Here is a 16,105-nt window from a genome sequence, read left to right on the forward strand (position 1 = left end):
ATTTCGCATACTCATATCCTTGTTTCTGTTGCAATAACATTTTTGATATGCAATGCATACAGCAAAGACATTTAGAATTTTCTAAATAAGAATTTTTTATTTTTAGGTTGTGGTTGTCAAAGATACTTTAGAATAAATAAATAATTTCTAGAATGGCATCTTTCTATCTTTTCTTCCTTAAATAAGCAGATATATAAAAAAGTAGTTAACTTCGCACCTCTGTAGTTCATGCATCAGAGAATCAAATATAAGTAATTAATCCCTCAAACTCTAGTTACATTATCTGCCTAAAAAACATTCATTGTGAATTACAAGCAACTTCACTTTAGTTTACTCCTGAAAAATTGTGTTTTTCTTATACTTCTTATAGTTTTGGCATAATTGAACATCATTAAGTCCTGACATCAACCATTCCGAACCAGTAAGGTTACTCACCCTGACATATGACTTCACAGATAACTGTCCAGAGGTAGAAATACAGCAAGAAAGAAACATCACATATTTTAGCAGATGGAGGGTACTCCATTGGGATGGTGGGGATCATTGACTCTCCCATTCGCAAAACCTCCAACTGAAAAATCTATAGTTTTCTATCAGCCCCATGGATGACTATTAAAATTTGCAATGACCTGCAACGCAATGGATCTGACAAATTTGACGGCTGTCTGTCAAATGTTAAACACCCAAAGTGAGAGTTTATGTTTTAAATGACCACCCATTATGTTGGGCCATTATATACTTTTTTATAGTCCCTCAAAGCCAAGTTTTTCTTTGGTGCTGAAGGTCTGCAAAACTATTTTTAATGAGCCATCCGTTGGCCCACTCTAAGTTATGCCTGCAGTCTGATCAATCAATAAATTAATCAACTCTGATTTTTAGAGCACGGTTATCCACCTGTGAAGGTATCCAGGTGCTAGGTTCCCTCATTCAAAGATCCATGTCTATAGTCCTTACCACATTCAGGGAGAGAGGATAATGTGCCGAGGTGCAGGGGTAGGTTGTTCCAGGACTTGGCAGCGAGGTAGGAGAAGAAGCCTCTTTCACTGTTGCTTAAGTTTTTGGGGGAGGGTGAGTGAAGGCAAAGGAGGCCGACTGCAGGTGACTAGAGGGTTGTTTGAAGTTCAGATGGATGTTGATGTATGCTAGTCTTTGGTAATGGAGAGGCTTATAGGAGTGTGTCAAAATCTTGAATTGACATCTTTTCTGGATAGGGAGCCAATGAACGTTCCTAAGGTGGGGTAATGTGGGCCCATTTGCAGAGGTCAAGGATAAGTCTGGTGAATGAGTTCTGTATCATCTGCAGCCTCTTCAGGAGTTCGGTGGTGAGCCCACCATAGAGCATGTTGCGCTAGTCCATTCTGCTGGTGACTAAGGTTTGAGTGACAGCATTTCTGGTGTTGAGGGAGAGCCATTTGAAGATCTTTCAGAACATACTGAGGGCGTGGAAGCAGGTGGAGGAGATTGTGTTGATCTGGTGTTTCATGGTGAGTTTGCAAGATTTTGCTGAGGTTGCAGCCATGGTCTCTCAGTGTGAGCCCAAGTTCAGAGGGCCAGCAGGTGTAGTTCCACAAAGAGGTGTTGCTCCCAAAAATCATCACTGCTGTACTGTCCGTGTTGAGCTAAAGGCAGCTGGTCTTTATCCAGTGGGCAACGCTCATCATGCAGTTGTAGGAGATGGTCCTGGTGGTGGAGGGGTCTTCCCAGATCAAGAAGATGAGTTGGGAGTCATCGGTGTAGGATATGATGTTGGGTGAGTGGGTTCTGATATTGCCTGCCAGGGGTGTCATGTTGAACAGGGTGGGGCTGATTGATGAGCCTTGAGGGATGCAGCAAATGATGCTCTTAAATTCCATTGTGTAGGGTTGTAAGTGTATCTTTGGGTTCGTCCTGTGAGCAAGGTTATAATCAACTTGAGGGCATCTCCCTGGATACTGGTGTGGCGGTCCTCTGGTGAGGGTGTGGTAGGATATGATGTCAAATGCTGCTGAGAGGTCGAGAAGGATCAGTGTCTCCTCACTGTCGAGGAGGGACCTGCTGCTGGTGATAGTGATTAGAGTAGTCTTGATGCTGTGGTTGGCACAGAAGCTGGTTTGGGAGGGGTCCAGCAGATTGTTTCTCTATAGGTGTTTGGTGAGTTGGTGGTTGATGGCCTTCTCCAGGACATTGGTAAGGAAGGAGAGCAGAGAGATGGGATGCTAGTTCTTAAGTCTGATGGGATTGGCAGAGGGATCTGACCTTTAAGTGTTTCTACTTATAGGGAATGGAGGCAATGGTTATGGATGCATTGAGAATGGAGGTGAGTTTGCAGCTGATTCAGTGTGGATGGAGCTCATGACGGCTAACCTATTATGTTCCCTACTCAGGCCGGCCATCACAAGGAGTATGTCGGCAATGGAGCTGAAGTAGGCTCTGTTGTCGCCATACTTAAGGTCCCCCTGCCTCTAAATCAGGCATGCAGAAGTTCATTGGCATAATTGGTACTCTGTCACCCTTGCGATGGAATACCACCTCTCAAATTCAACCCCTTCCTGTTTACTTTTTCACCAAAGCACAGTAAATAATTAAAAGTCTAGCACTCACAAAAGAACTGTTGATAACTTACAATAGCTCTCACAAGACTGTGCATGTTCTTGAGACATAGTCATCTAGTAAAGTAACCACTTAGAGTTATGAGGACAGCAGTGTAGGCAATGTAGGCTGCACCAGTATAATATTTCTCATATATGTATAGATTGATGATGCTCAACTTCCTGTGAACCCACCGCTTGGAAGTCACAAATACAAGAGAGAGAACTTCTCTCCAAATAATCAAATATTGAAAAGGAGCATACATTTATACATAATTCATTTGTAAATTATAAATAATTTCTCAGGATCCATGAACTCCAAACAATATATTGCACAAGGAGTCTTGAAATCTCTTTTTTCAATTATTCTTTATTTAAAGTCAAATGCATCAGCACAGCTAACGCGTTTCGTCAAACATGGACTTCCTCATGGCTGTAAAAACAATTGGATGCACAACATTTAATTTTAAATATACACAAAAGGTTTAAAAGAAACCTAAGTTGAAAACACCAGATATACATAAAAAAGAAAGGAGAAAAAAACATTCAACCTCCTATTACATATGCATTAATGTTAGAAGAGATAGTTTCCTCTCATAAGTGACTCCCTGCCTATATACATTCTTCGTGCAATATTCCAATATCTAGCATTTGATAAAACACAGCAAACCTTATTAATCCTGAGAAATTATTTATAATTTACAAATGAATAATGATTACTGTATGTTCCTTTTCAATATTTACTAATGTAACCAAATGAGAACGAATAGGAGGCAATCTCTAATTAAAAGGACTCCACATCCAGCAAAATTCCATGGAACCTTCTTGTGGTCTCTGACGGACTCGCGTCTGACGGACTCCATTGTGGTCTCCGGACCGATCGACCTCCGTTCTGCGGTCCAGACACCGCAATTGCAATGTGTACCGCACATGGTGCAGACGCATGCTCCCATTTCTTTATAGGAGCATGTGCTGCGGCCATAAGCCGTTCACTGGGAGCTCCTCTATTGCTTGATTCACATGGCTGTTTGTGAATGATGCAATACTGAAGCACATTTTTGTGATGTTGGGAAAGTGAAATCTTTTTTGTCAGTGGGGAATTGGGGTGGCTGGTGTGAGGGGGTTGGGTGGAATGTCATGCTTGTGGCCCCACCATGCCATCTGTGCTGCTGAGGTGCAGACAAGGGGGCTTTACAATGTCACTGGTTTAAACACACAGATGGAGAGCGTTAGGCACAGGTACTTATGATGAAGCATAACACAAACCGTGAGTGAGGCTTTCTCTTCTAAAAAATTGATCTTCCCAATTATTTGAAAGCGCTCCTGTGACATCCAAATTGGGCTCCAACTTTACTTTTAAATGGGAGAATTCCCTTTCTTGCTTTAGCTACTGTACCATTGTGTGTTGAAGTGTTTAGTGCAGGTAGGACATACAGTGGCTTTACCTCCCCCTCTCCAGCTGAGTGTTTAAAATTGTTGGTACAGCAATCTATGCTGCAAGAGGTCTTTATTTCATTTTTATTGACTATACCTACCCTAATTTGACATAAAATCCTGTGGCCAGCGTGGTAATGATGGTGGCGCTGTCATTTGACGATGAGGAGGTGTCCCTCATTCTATCTATACCTTAACTTTTGAGAGACACAACATTAGCGCAGACCATCTCCCAGCTGGGGAATTGGGATATACTGGTTGACATCAAGAGATCTCAGGTAAAACTACTTCTCCATGGGGCAGTAATGACTGAAATCCTGCGAGGCAATGCCTCCCCAGGAGGACAAATATGCACCAATGAACCCAGGATTTGGCAGGATGATAAAGAATTCATGAGCGATTAGTCACTTATTGTGTGGCCATGTATTTGAGATTGGTTGGTCTTGATTATTAGAATAGCAAAAAAAACTCTCAGGTGAACTAGGAATCAAAGTCAAGATAAGTGAGAACAACCGGAAAACTGGCCACAGGACGGTTGTTTTCAGGAAAAAAACATATTTTAAAGTCCTCTACCGCTTCAGATGCTTCCTCCAGGAGCAGTATCCCACCTGATACACAGAAAGACTTCTCGATAGAAGGACAACAAAACAGAGGTAGGAAATGGAACCGAAGTATGTTCTACACCCCTCAGATTCCATTTTGACCTTTGCCCAAAATGATAATGCCAGGGGCTGGCCACCTAACTATGGGTCGGTTGGTTTTCACCCCCACAAAGTATCCCATGGTTTTACCCAAACAATTCCATTCTAGAGAGAGGTTGGGGAAGAGTGAGAGGAAACAGAAAAGGCGTGTCTTTGCAAAACAGGGAGACCCAGCCTGATCCAAACACCTCAAAGGAACCAACCCTGAGCAAAGGCAAAACCTACACCCTCTACAAGATATTATGATGAACTACAGTAAGCACATTCTGAGACTAAAAACAGGGTACTTAACAAAGGCTTAGGATGTGTACCAGCACCTAAAGAGGATGTTTTCAAACCCCTCCCTCCTTGGAAATGCCAAAAGAAGTTTTGGCATTTGAAAAGGCAGTCAATCGAAAGACTGAAGCATTGGGTAAAGGCCATTATGGGAACTTTTGCAACATCAGCAAAGATGAGATGAAGGCACTCAACCAACTGGCAGCTGAAACCATCCCTCACGCTATGAAGGAGGCAACGTGCTGCTAAGGAAAACAGCACTTTAGTACAGTAAAAATGTTTTATTTGCACTGGATAGCTTTATGTTTTTTAGAAGAATATTTAGTCAGCTTAAGATAACATACAGTAGAATAATACAAAACAATTAAAGAAGAGATTCATAAAAGGAAAAACAAAAGTAAGAAAAACAAATGAAGAGGCATGCAATGCATACAAAATTACAGTCTGATTATTTATCAACTATACATATTAGAGAAAATATCAGGGAATACTCGATACAAAAGAAGCTTAAAATCATCAAAGTGAAATCAGAGAGGTTGCAGAACTTCCTGGAGATGAGGTGGGGGCAAAGGTTGTGATAGCAAAATAATCACGAAATTGAGTAACATGTGTCAAAAGGGCGTTTCGTTTTAAAACAAGAGATAAAGGGTGTATATATACAGTATCCAATCGGTAAAAGACAATTGTGTAAAATCCTTCCAATTACAGGTTATTTGTTTAAAAGTCAGTGCCGATAACAAATATAGTATCTGCATGTTAAAAGGAGCATTAACCCAAACCTCCGATACACTACCCTAAAATACATTGGAAATAGAGAAAGAGATATTACTCAAGAAAATAAGATTAATTTGATGCCAAACTTGTAATCAGAATGTTGAGACTAGGGGACAAGTAAAACGTAAGTGTTTCAAGTCAGCCTGTGGTACAAAATGAGTCCAGCAGGTGTTTGGAATATCTTGATTAATCCTATGAAGGGTGTCTGGTGTCACAAAAAGTTTGCAAGTGTTTGTGTAGTGCTAGCTGCACAAGAGGACTTTCTGATTTTAGTCCAGATTTGTTTCCAGGTGGATTTAGTTAAAGTTATGGAAAGATCTTCCTCCCATGTAAGTTCATTCTTAGAGTTGGATCTCAAAGTCGGAGACTCAAGTAAATGGGAATAAATAAGGGAAGCCTTAGGACAAGTAGGTAGAATAACAGCTAATTGTGTTGATGATGAAGTATCAGAGGACGGAATGGATTTGAAATAATTATATGCTTGAACTATAGCTCCCTGTAAAAAGAATATCTTTGGCTAGGAAGGTAGATGGAAGGCTAAAAAGATCCTGAACTTGAGGAAAAGTAAGGAATGAATCCTGATCAAATAATTTATGAATTCAAATCAACCCTTTAGTCCTCCAGGAATGCCAAAAAATAGGATGTTCCTTGAACTGAATAAATTGGGTATTCCATATAGGAGAGTTAAGAAAGGAGCAAAGATCTGTGGGAGAATAAGGAATTACAGAAGATAATAATTTGCAAGTATTATTGATAATTGGATTAGACCGTTTTCAAGGTTTTCGCATGAAGGACAGAAATTCTGAAAAAGAATAAGGGGATAAAAAAGCTCATTCCATATCCTAGTGCTGATGTAAAATTCCACTTCAAAGATAGTTCAGATCTCAAAACATATTATAAATCATTTGATCAATATCTCCGTAATATTCTGGCCCAATTCACGAACGCATCTGGGTTGCGCTTTGCTGAGATACGCTACAGGGTAACAATAGAATACTCGATGGCCGCACACAGCACTCCTAAGCAAAGCGCAACACAGATGCGTTTGTGAATGGGTCCCAAATATTACGGAGATATTGATCAAATGATTATAATAAGTTTTGAGATCTGAACTAACTTTGAAGTGGAATTTTTCAACAGCACCTGTATACCCCTAGAGTGGGGATTATCCAGCCATATCACGCCCAGAAGAAGACCGAAGTGTGGGCAAAATGCGTTGGCTGTACAGAAAAATGTGCATATGTAGTGCCAAGAAATGAATAAAAGAAACTAAGAATTCAAAAAGAATGAATGCCTCTTTCATCGTGATAACGTTGTCTAGTGGATTATCCCAAAGATACTGTTTGAATATCTCCATTCATGTGCCTCTCTTATCTCTGTTCACATGTTATTATATTACGGATGATTGATGGTGGCTGGGTCTTAGAGTTGTGCATTATATGGAGATCCAATATGAATTAGCTGTGATTTTTATTACATTTATAAACACAGGGAGTGGTGTGGCATTCTGGGTACCTTGCCACCAACATTTCCATAGTTTATTTCAACTCTGTGAAAAGCCTTGGTGTAGTCATCTCTAGTGACCTATCCATGAGGTCCCAGATTAGTGCCGTCACGCCATCCTGCTTTTTCCACCTGCGTAGGATACGTAAGATCAGTAGATTTCTCACCAGAGATGCACTTATCCTTGTCATCATGGCCCTCGTTATGTCGAGAATTGACTATGCCAACACCTTGTACGTGGGAATTCCTGCATATCATCTCCACAGGTTGCAGCTGGTGCAAAATCAGGCAGCACGCTTGGTTTACCATCAGCCCAAGCAACAGCACGTTTCGCCGCTGTTGCGGAGCCTGCATTGGCTCCCGGTGGCTAAACGCTGCACCTTCAAACTTGGTTGCACGATATTCAAAGCTCTGACTGATCTGGTTCCTGTTTTCACTTCTTCTAGTCTGAAGCGATATGTTCCCTCGCGAGATCTCGGCTCCACCTCCCACAACCTTTTAGTCATTCCTAAAATCAAACGTAAAAAACACGGTGGTCTTTGCTTTTCTTTTTTGGCCCCCAAAATCTGGAATTCCTTTCCGTCTGCCTTCCGACACTGCCCTACCTATAACTGCTCGCGTAGGATGTTGAAAACGTTTCTCTTCCGGTCAGCATTCGAGTAACCCTTGTTCCTGCCCTCCGCATTTGTTATGAGCGCCATGAAACCGTCCGGTGACCGAGCGCGGTATAAATAATTTTAACATAACATATGTTGTCCAAATAATGTGCAGGTCCTATGAACTGGTGGGAACTATACGACAGGTGGAGACTATTCAGTTTCTACAATGACTAAACCTCTCGTACAGCCCAATGGCATAAGGGCCGTTGGATGTTGACCTCTAATTCCACCCACTAATTTAGATGGGCGGAATTAGAGGTCAGTTTTCACTGCTCATTACCACCAGGAAACCCTGGCATTAAGAGGCAGTGCAAACTGCTAAATCTTCCCCCCGCCATGGAAGAGGACTCCAATGGTAAAGGGAGCATTTTCAAAATACTGCTCCAATATAAAATAAAACAGTTTGGTGCACACCTCTGTCATATTGACAGAGATGTGCAACAAAGTTCAGAAAGCATTGACAGGGACCGTTGAAATTTAAAGTTGGGCTCAGCATAGAGCCAGACCTGCCCTTATGGCCGTTGCGCGCAGCCCCGGAATCTGAATGGGGGCAGGGGTGCCGCGCGCAAAGCGATCGGGAAACCTCCTTTCTTTACAAGGTGTCCAGCGAGACCACCGCTGAACCGGGGGCACCCCGCAGCACCGGGTTGGGGGGCTGTGCGGTGAGGGAGGGGCAGGCTGGCTGGAACTAGTTCTGCCCCACCTAAACATTTCTAAGATAAGGTCATGTCCCAGGCGAGGAGGCATTCTCTTTGTGCCTGCCCCTCTGCCTGGGAAGTGCTGCTGCAATCGGGCAGAGAGGAGGCCTGGGTGCGGTTTAAATTTTTGTTTTTCTTTTAGATCGGCGGAGCGGCTGGGAGCGGGCGTATCGAGAGCCCGTGGGCTCCAGAGGCAGGAGCATCGGGCGGAGCTCGGTGTAGAGCTGGAGCGGCTGTATCGAGACCCTGTGGGCTACAGACGCCAGGAGCATTGGGTGGAGCTCGGTACAGAGCGGGAGCAGGCGTATCGAGAGCCCGTGAGCGGCAGACGGCAGGAGCATCTGGCAGAGCTCGGTCCACAGCTGCGTTCCGGGACCGGAGCAGCGGCGGTTGGGGGTATGGGCACTTCCCCTTACACGCAGGCCGGTGCGGGGGTTGGTACAAGCGACAAAAACGGAGTACAGGTACCGCAAAAACCCAGTTTTGCGGCAGTGATTTTGAATTCCTTGACTCTACTGCTTTAGGCTATGTTATATAGCTCAAACAAGAGCAAGCCCTAGGGTGGCTTTGAAGGAGTCAGGGTGCTATGTGTTTAGGCTAAATCTTGCATTAAAGGTGTAAGAGCGCTTCTCAACAGGAAAGTGCTGTTACTGGAGGTAGACAACTGAAAGGTGGCAACATTTTTTAGATTTCAAGTCTTACTTTACATAAGCCACCAGTGCCAATTATACAGGTAGCAAGGAGGGGGCAGATCACAGTTGTCTATAGGGTTTGCAAGGGAAGAAGCTTGCTGGGTACAACATGGTGGGGGCATTGGTTTCTTCACTGCGCATTTCATGAGCCACGAGTGCAACCTGCACATGTAACAAGGGGGGGCTCGGACTCTTCATTTGGCCATCCCCAGTGTTTAACAGGTACATCCCCCCACTCCTAATGTTTCCTTTTTGATCCCTACCTAATTGTGCTGCAGGGGGCAACACAAGATTCGGCGGAAGGGGTATGCACACGTGGGAAATGGCTGAAATGAAGTAAGGTTTGGTGCAATTGCAAGAGAAGACCCAGGGGTTAGATGGAGCAGTGGAGGGCAGGCCTAGGCGGCCGATAGTACCTCCCAAACCTTATCGCCGCCATTACCTAAGAGAAGTAGACCTAAGAAGGGGAAGGGTTCGGAGAGCCAAGGGGAGGAAAGCCCGTCGGTATCGGGGGAGGAGGTCCCATCGGTAGCGGCTCCACTTGTCCCTCAGCCCCAGGACCCATCTATACCAGCGCCACTTGTTCCTCAACCCCAGGCCCCATCTGTATCGCCTCCAATAGTTCCTCCCCCCACCTTGTTAACAATGACACGGCCGAGCAGGCTCAGGGTATCTTACAGTCGCAGGTAACATAGGGAGGGGCACTGGAGGGAGATATTCCAGCGCAGCCACAGGTGGACAATTTAGCAGCGCTCCTCCCTTGATTTCGATAAGATAGGGAAATGGCCACCCGTGGGGGCGTCGGGGTGCATAGGGAATGCTACAGAGAGAGCCAGGAATATAATTGAGGAACTTAGCAAGGGGAAGACAAAGGACAGAACAACAGCACCGGCGGCTGGCACATCACCGGTGATTACAGCAGCGGAGAAGAACGCCACTGTCCTGTCACCGGCAAGCACTGCAGCGTCCAACCCAATTGAGATCACACCAGCAGGTAAGGACAAACCCCTACCACCCCTGGGTATGGGGGAGCTTAGATCATCTAGGGATCGGTTGGGGAGACATTTGTCCCAGGAGACTAAGGAGAAGATTTGGAAGTGGGAATATGTGAACATATTCTCCCTGTTGATAGACGATGCAGAGTGGGAGGAGGCCAAGAAGAACAAGGAGTGACTACTGCCAAGGGAATGGGCCAGTGTCATTCTTAAGTACAGGGTGGAGGAGAATCTGGCGAATTGGGGAAAAGGTTTTACAACTTACACGGCAATCATGTGCGAGAGTTTCCCAGAGTTGGGCTCGGATTTGGCATGCTACCACAATAGGATCACGTGCAAACATGATACATATGGGGGTCAGGGATGGATCGGTTATGATAAGGAATTCACCCGGGCAAAATCTGCACATCCCGCTTTATGCTGGAATCAGGAAGACATGATCATTCACTTTAGAGATCTGGTGCAGGTCCCTACCAACAGGGGCGGTACTCAGGACACAGTTCGGGGTTACCCCTTTCGAGCAGCCCCCGGAGGGCAACAGGCAGGGGGGAGGAAAGGAAGGGGCTTGTTGGGATTTTAACAAGCGGGTATGCAACAGGCCACCCGGGGCATGTAGATTCAGGCATGTCTGCTCAAGTTGTGGCAACGCCTCTCACCCCGAGACCAGATGCCTCAAATGACAAAAAGACAAGAGAGGAAAGAAGCAGGATTCAAAGCACCCCCCTTTCTAAAGCCGGTTCCACTGTAGTCATCAGCGCCATTATACCCTGGCTGAATCAATATCACTGCCGGGATGCTGCACAAGTGCTCAGGGAAGGTTTCTTAGAGGGTTTTAGAATACCTGCACCTGGTTACGCCGGAGTCACGCATTGCAGAAATCAATCTTCCATTAAAGAGAGAGAGGGAGTGGTGGTGGAGAAAATTGGAAAAGAAGTTAGACTTCGTAGGGTCGCAAGCCCATTCGAAACCCCTCCAATGAAAAATGTTGTTTGCAAACCATTGGGGATGGTGCCCAAGAAAGAATAGGGACAATACCAGTTGATTCATAACATGTCTTCTCCCATGGGACACTCTCTGAATGACGTCATTGATTATGCTTTATGCACCATCGAGAACTACTCTTTTGACCAGGCTGTGGACATGCTTAGAGACTTGGGTTGTGGCGCTCGCCTAGCTAAGACAGATATTGAATCCGCTTTCCGTTTGTTGCCAGTTCATCCACAGGACTTTCATTTGCTAGGCTTCCAATTCAAGGGGTTGTACTACGTGGATAAGTGTATGCCCATGGGGTCTTCAGTGTCTTGCGCATACTTCGAGAAATTTAGTACCTTTCTCAAGTGGGTATTTAGGCAGGAACCGGGGCACAAGTTGGTGCTGCATTACTTGGACAACTTCCTCTTCTTAAGGCCACCAGCATCGGAGAATTGCAGGCTAGCATTAGCCAATTTCTGCGCGATCATGCAGCAGTTAGGTGTACCACTAGCAAGGGACAAGACGGTGGGCCCTGCAACAACTATGGAATTTCTGGGAATTGAGCTGGATTCAGTTGAGGGGGTGTCGCGCTTGCCAGTGAGGAAGGTGGAGGCATTCATCTCACAATACGGGATTGCTTAATCAAGGAGAAAGTTACTCTACACCAGTTGCAGTAAGTGGTGGGTCCGCTGAATTTTGCGCTCAGGATAATCCCCATGGCACGGCCATTCTCACGCTCAATTGCGCAGGCAATGTCGGGACTACAGGAGAAATACCATAACACCAGGTCATCTAGCGAAGCCAAGCAAAACATGCAAATATGGCAGACATTCCTGCGCGAGTTCAGTGGCAGGGTGGTGTGGCCGGGACCCCCGAGGTCGAGCCCAGAGATGGGTCTAATGACAGACGCAACTGGGAGCGAGGGCTTTGGGGCCATCCTTAGAACAGAATGGGTAGCCCAGCGATATCCCCTCTGGTGGGAGCAGTCAGGCATTACGAATAACAAAAGCTTTCTGGAGCTGTTCCCCATTTTGGTAGCATTGTCGCTTTGGCCTGACCAACTAAGAAACCAGTGTCGTTTTCTAGTCTGACAACATGGCAGTAGTGCAGTGCATTAATTCCCAGACGGCACATTGTCGCATGATACCACCCTTGCTCAAGGAAATTGTACTGAGATGTATGAAACTCAATGTGTTGTTTAGAGCGAAACATGTGCCGGGGGTAGATAACAATGTTGCTGACGCTTTGTCTCGATTTAAAATGCAGGTTTTCAGGGCTCACCACCTGGAGTCAGCAGCATGGCCTACGCCTTTCCCAGAACAACTTTGGCAGCTTGGTGCGCCCAGCTATTGGACCTCATGGCAGCTAGTCTAGCTCCCAGGACCAGAAAGACATACAAACGGGCATTTTGGGTGTATTGCCATTACTTGGGGGATCAGTGGGGGCGAAAGTGGCAAAGTGACGTTTCCTTGAATTTCTATTTAGCATCCATGCGGGTAGAAGGGTGTTCTGCGGCAGCCGCCAGCCGGCAATTTCGCTGCAATTTCCTTCTTCGCAAAAGCAAAAGGGGGGGTGATTCCACAAGTACTTTCATGGTGCAGAAAGCTCTCAAAGGGTGGAAGTGGTTACAAGGTGTCCTGCCCGATGAGAGGAGCCGATAGGGGTACCACTCTGATGGACACCCTGCAGCACACATGTACCGCCCTTGGGGAGATGGTCTTGTTACAAACCGCATTTTGCCTAGCCTTTTACGGCGCTTTTAGGGTAGGGGAACTGGTAGCAAGGAATAAGACTGACTGGCAAGGGGGACTCCAGGTGGGTCATGTCCCGGTAGGGGAGGAGTCAGTTATGATATCACTCTCTAGGTCGAAAACTGTTCAGGAGGGCAGAGGCGAAGGGATTGTGCTGCATAGCACTAGGGGAAGTGTGTGCTGCCCAGTCACTAGGTTAGAGGCCTTTTTTTCACAGCGACCAGGGGCGGCGGGTGGCCCACTCTTGAAACAGGCAAATGGAACTCCACTTACCATATTCCAGTTCAAGAGGGTTGTGGCTTTGGCCGTAAAGAAAGCCAACATGGATCCAGCAGTGTTTGGGACTCATTATTTTAGAATTGGGGCTGCTATGAAGGCAGTGGCCAGAGGATTGAGCAGAAAGAACGTACAAAAGGTTGGGAGATGGTCGTCAAACTGCTATAAACGTTATGTGCGCTTTCATATGCATGGACCCAGTAAAGGGGGGACCAACTGACGGTTGTTTTTCTCTCTACTTTATGTTGCAGCTTCTTCATCCTGCGACGCAGGGAATAAGCATGCAGAGGTGGCATCCGCCTGCAACGCAGGAGGCAGTCATCGAGCAATGGTACAAGAACGGGGGGCACCCGTCTTGGCAAGAACTTGCAGGGGGCAAGAACAAAGGGAAGTGTGGGTCATTGGTCATGCCTACATTCGCCGTCTAACCACTTTCTTTGCAGGTGACTTCCAGGCTAGGGCCAGGAAGGCAAAGGTACATTTGATGTTCTATGGCAGGGAGGGCCTGCGAATTAGCCAATTCCGGGATCTAATGGAGGATGCATTGAAGAATAGCCTAGGACCCCCAGCTGTGTGTATTTTGCACTTTGGGGGCAACGATTTGGTGCACAAGAGCCGAAGGGCGCTGGTGGAGGACCTGCTTACTGAAGTGGGATGGCTAGCAAAGAGGTGTCCGGAAAAAATAATGTTTTGGTCTGACATGATCCCGAGGGTCCAATGGAGGGGGGGAGGTCAGTAAAGGCATTGAATAACTCGGCAAAGAAGATCAACAACAAGATGGAGAGGTTGTTTAGGACACCCAAGCTGATGACCATAGCTCATGGCTATATCCAGGGCGACCATTTCTTTGGGAAAGGTGGGGTCCACCTCTCAGCCAGAGGGAACCAGGCTTTCATGAAAGACGTGCTAGCTTGGCTAGAGGGTAATGCGCAGAGCATGACATACGGGGGAGCCGAGGGGGAGGCCAGGTAGTTGGCCAACTACGCTGGCCTGTGGCAGTAAGGTCATGGTTGGTGAGCATAGTTTGCGGTCCTTTGAGGGCATCACCTTAATGAAAGGGGACGCCCGAGGGGGAGACAGGGGGTCTCTCATAGAACTCCAAGGGGCAGTTTCAGTCAGTAGGTGGAAGGGGTACGGGGGCTCTGGAAGCCTCGCTTCCAGTATGCCATGGGCCACCCCCGCACGAGCATGCGCTCAAGGGCGCACTACCGGTATGTTGAAGGGTTGCGGGGGATGCTGCAATGGGAGCTACATTTCCAGTAGGCCATGGGCCACCCCCGCATGCACATGCACTCAAGGGTGCAAGGGCGCATACTGCTTACTTGTTTTTATAGAGACAAGAGGATAGGATCTGGGCTGCCAGTCATTGACCTTGCCGTAGGCTCTAAAGGGTTGCGCAGAAAGGGAATCATATGCATTTAGAATACGATAGGAAAACCACATGTATTAGAACATGTTAAGGTTAGCCTTTCAACAACTGTGCCTATCTGTATTTGGACTTTCTGTGCTTTGTATATAAATGTATACTATTGGAATGTTTAAAGTTTGTAATAAAAGAAAATATGGCCGGGGGTCTACGACCCCTGATCCAAAGCAGTTGCACTGCCTGACTTGTTTGCCTTGGAGGGAAGGGGGTAGTTGGGGGCGGGACCCACTCCCCCCTGTTTCTGTTGGGATAATCTACTGTTAGGGGAGGGGTCTAGGTGGTACCAGTCCATATTGAAAGGGGGGCTCAGCATAGGTGGAGACTATTCAGTTTTTACAGTGACTAAACGTCTTGTACAGCCCAATGGCGTAAAGGACATTGGAGGCTGACCTCTAATTCCACCCACTAATTTAGATGGGCGGAATTAGAGGTCAGTTTTCACTGCTCATTACCACCAGGAAACCCTGGCATTAAGAGGCAGTAAGAACTGCTAAATCTTCCCCCTCCGCCATGGAAGAGGACTCCAATGGTAAAGGGAGCATTTTCTTTTGTATTTTCAAAATACTGCTCCAATATAAAATAAAACAGTTTGGTGCACAACTCTGTCATATTGACAGAGCTGTGCAGCAAAGTTCAGAAAGCATTGACAGGGACCGTTGAAATTGAAAGGGGGGCTCAGCATAGAGCCAGCCCCGTCATTGTGGCGGTCGCGCCATCCCCGGGATCTGAATGGGGGCAGGGGTGCCGCGCGCAAAGTGATCCGGCACCCCCTTTCTTTATAAGGTGGCCAGCGAGACCACCGCTGAATCGGAGGCTCCCCGCAGCGCTTTTAGGTCGGGAGGCTGTGCGGTGAGGGAGGGGCAGGCTGGCTGGAACTGGTTCTGCCCCTCCTAAACATTTCTAAGATAAGGTCCGGTCCCAGGCATGGAGGCATTCTCTTTGTGCCTGCCCCTCTGCCTGGGAAATTCTGCTGCAATCGGGCCGAGAGGAGGCCCGGGTGTGGTTTAAATTTTACCATCCCATAAGACATTATGTCTAGTTACTTTATTGTGTGAATTATGTTACTGTTTTAAAGCAAGATTAAGTAAATGCTAAATAGTACAAGCAAATGTATTTGACGTGAGTAATTTCTTTTTCGGGTTGCAGGACAATGTATTTTAGTACTTGCAAAATATGTTTCATCTACAGGAAAGTAATTTTGTCGTATTTGTTGCATTTTCCCAGGTCTGGCAGGAAGGTCATGGTTGGTGAGCATAGTTTGCAGTCCTTTCAGGGCATCACCTTGATGAAAGGGGACGCCCGAGGGGGGGACAGGGGGTCTCTCATAGAACTCCAAGGGGCAGTTTCAGTCAGTAGGTGGAAGGGGTGCGAGGGGCTCTGG

This window comes from Lissotriton helveticus, chromosome 2_1, assembly GCF_964261635.1.
Source record: "Lissotriton helveticus chromosome 2_1, aLisHel1.1, whole genome shotgun sequence".
NCBI classification, from domain to species: Eukaryota; Metazoa; Chordata; class Amphibia; order Caudata; family Salamandridae; genus Lissotriton; species Lissotriton helveticus.